This window comes from Sapajus apella, unplaced genomic scaffold (assembly GCF_009761245.1).
Source record: "Sapajus apella isolate SASKATOON/1434 unplaced genomic scaffold, GSC_monkey_1.0 scaffold38, whole genome shotgun sequence".
Lineage (NCBI taxonomy): Eukaryota > Metazoa > Chordata > Mammalia > Primates > Cebidae > Sapajus > Sapajus apella.
In genome coordinates, this window is record NW_022436978.1 from 508366 (window position 1) to 511607 (window position 3242).

Genomic DNA, 3242 nt, shown 5'->3' on the forward strand with positions numbered 1-3242 from the left:
ACATGATCTGCCCACCACAGCCTCCCAAAGTGCTGGGATTACAGGCAAGAGCCACTGTGCCCAGTTTTTTTTCTTTTTTCTTTTGAGAGAAGGTCTCTCTCTCTGTCACCCTCGCTGGAATACAGTGGTGCGATCTCAGCTTACTGCAGCCTTGACCTCCTGGACTCAAGCAATCCTCTTACCTCAGCCTCGGGAGTAGTAGAGACTATAGGCATGCACCAGGTCTGGTTAATTCTTGTATTTTTTTGTAGAGATGGGTCTTACCATGTTGCCCTGGCTGCTGCTTTTGCTGTGATTAAGGTTTTGTTTTGTCTTGTTTTGTCTCTGACCCAGGAGTCTTGTATCTTCTACCAGCATGTAGGAAATAGTAGCAAGCTCACTAACAGCTTGTAAGTAGGGTAAAATTCCAGACCTGCATCTGCACAGCTCATCACAGTATAATGAACATCCATAGTACCCATCACCTAGCTTTAGGGATTATCAACTGAAGGCCAGCTTTGCCTCATCTATAGGTCCTCATCCCCTAATGCCCACCAGATTTTAAAAATCAAATCATGAGATGAGGCGGCTCGTCTACGCCGCGTTTCCTCTTTTCAGCCATGCTTGTGAGCAGGACCCGTCGCCATGGGCCACGTGATCTGTGGACAGAGGAAGGGCGCCGGATCTGTGTTCTGCACGCACGTGAAGCACCGTAAGAGCGCCGGGCACCTGCGCACCGTGGATTTCACCAAGTGGCACAGCTACATCAAGGGCATTGTGAAGGACATCATCCACGACCCAGGCTGCAGCGCAACCCTCACCAACGTGGTCTTCCGGGATCCCTACCGGTTTAAGAAGCGGACAGGGCTGTTCAGTTGCCGCAGAGAGCATTCACACGGGCCAGTTTGTGTACTACGGCAAGAAGGCCCAGCTCAACATTGGCAATGTGCTCCCTGTGAGCACCATGCCTGAGAGTACGATTATGTGCTGCCTGGACGGGAAGCCTGGAGACCATGGCAAGCTGGCCCGGGCATCAGGAAACTATGCCACGGTTATCTCCCACAACACTGAGACCAACAAGACCCATGTGAAGCTGCCCTCTGGCTCCAAGAAGGTTATCTCCTCAGCCAACAGAGCTGTGGCTGGTGTGGTGGCTGGAGGTGGCAGAATTGACAAACCCATTTTGAAGGCTAGCCACGGTCTCCAGGCTTCTCATGCAGGCAGCACACAATTGTACCCTCAGGCATGAGGAACTGCTGGCCACGAACCCTGCGGAGCATCCTTTTGGAGGTGGCAACCACCAGCACATCGGCAAACCCTCTGCCATCCAGAGATGCCCCTGCTGACCTCGAAGTGGGTTTCATTGCTGCCTGTCTGAATAGATGTCTCAGGGGAACCAAGCCTTGTGCAGGAGAAAGGGAACTAGTGCTGAGGGGCTCAATAAAGTTTGTCTTTATGCCAAACAAACAAACAAATCATACCACTTCAACTGTAAATATATCAGGGTGCCACTCTACAAGATTCCTTTTTATTTAGCATAACCATAAAACCAATATCATATCTTCAAAAGCTAGTATATCCTTAATATCACTGCAAAATTCTTTTTTTTTTTTTTTTTTTTTTTTTTTTGAGACGGAGTTTCGCTCTTGTTACCCAGGCTGAAGTGCAATGGCGCGATCTCGGCTCACCGCAACCTCCGCCTCCTGGGTTCAGGCAATTCTCCTGCCTCAGCCTCCCGAGTAGCTGGGACTACAGGCGTGCGCCACCATGCCCAGCTAATTTTTGTAGTTTTAGTAGAGACGGGGTTTCACCATGTTGACCAGGATGGTCTCGATCTCTTGACCTCGTGATCCACCCGCCTCGGCCTCCCAAAGTGCTGGGATTACAGGCGTGAGCCACCGCGCCCGGCCACTGCAAAATTCTTAACTACAAATAATTTTTTTTTTTTTTTTGAGATGGAGTTTCACTCTTGTCGCCCAGGCTGGAGTGCAGTGACACGATCTCAGCTCACTGCAACTTCTGCTTCCCAAGTTCCAGTGATCTCCTGCCTCAGCCTCCTGAGTACTGGAGCAGCTGGGATCACAGGCATGTGCCACCATGCCCAGCTAATTTTAATAGAGATGGGGTTTCTCCATGTTGGTCAGGCTGGTCTGGAGTTCCCAACCTCAGGTGATTCACCTGCCTCGGCCTCCCAAAGAGCTGGGAATGGAGGGATAAGCCACAGTGTCCAGACTTTTTTTTTTTCCCCTTTTAAGATGGAGTCTCACTTTGTCACCCAAGGGAATGCAATGGCGAGATCTCAGGTCACTGCAACTGTAACCTCCCAGGTTCAAGAAATTCTTCTGCCTTAGCCTCCTGAGTATAGCTGGGATGACAGGTGCATGCCACCATGCCTCACTAATTTTTGTATTTTTAGTAAAGACAGGGTTTCACCATGGTGGCCAGGCTGGTCTTGAACTCCTGACCTCAGGTGATCCACCTGCCCTGGCCTACCAAAATGCTGGAATTACATGCTGAGCCACCTCACCCAGAGGAAGACTCCATCTCAAAAAAAAAAAAATTAAATAAAAAAGAAAAAACATGATGAACAAGAAAAAACATTTATCACAGCAATGCATCAAAACATATCTTTTTTTTTAATTTAAAAAATATGGAAAGCTGGCCGGGCGCGGTGGCTCAAGCCTGTAATCCCAACACTTTGGGAGGCCGAGGCAGGTGGATCACGAGGTCAAGAGATCGAAAAAATCCTGGTCAACATGGTGAAACCCCGTCTCTACTAAAAATACAAAAAATTAGCTGGGCATGGTGGTGCATGCCTGTAATCCCAGCTACTCAGGAGGCTGAGGCAGGAGAATTGCCTGAACCCAGGAGGCGGAGGTTGTGGTGAGCCGAGATGGCGCCATTGCACTCCAGCCTGGGTAACAAGAGTGAAACTCCGTCTCAAAAAAAAAAAAAAAAAAAATGGAAAGCTTCACAAATTTGTGTGTCATCCTTGTGCAGGGGCCATGCTAATCTTCTTTGTATTGTTGCAATTTTGGTATATGTGCTGCGGAAGCGAGCACCAAAACATATCTATTATCATAATGGATAATAGATCCATATCACAAGTTTTTTTTGTAACCAACCAGCCAGTCCCTTTCATGTTGAGTGGAAAATGTAATTTCTCTATTAGGCACTAGAGGTCAGCAGCGCATTTCTTTCCCCACAGGACTTTATTACTTCTGTCATAATGTCAGCCAATCACCAACCTGGTTTTTGTTTGT

At 48.3% G+C, this 3242-nt stretch overlaps 1 non-coding gene and 1 pseudogene across 1 annotated transcript; one reads left to right on the forward strand and one right to left on the reverse strand.

Annotated features, from left to right (window-relative positions):
- The first annotated feature begins 272 nt into the window (after positions 1 to 272).
- On the forward strand, positions 273 to 1529 carry LOC116564659 (annotated as a pseudogene).
- Positions 1530 to 2934: 1405 nt separating this feature from the next.
- Positions 2935 to 3041, reverse strand: LOC116565059. Its single transcript, XR_004275227.1, has one exon. It is a non-coding gene; the product is annotated as a U6 spliceosomal RNA (small nuclear RNA).
- Between the last annotated feature and the right edge of the window lie 201 nt (positions 3042 to 3242).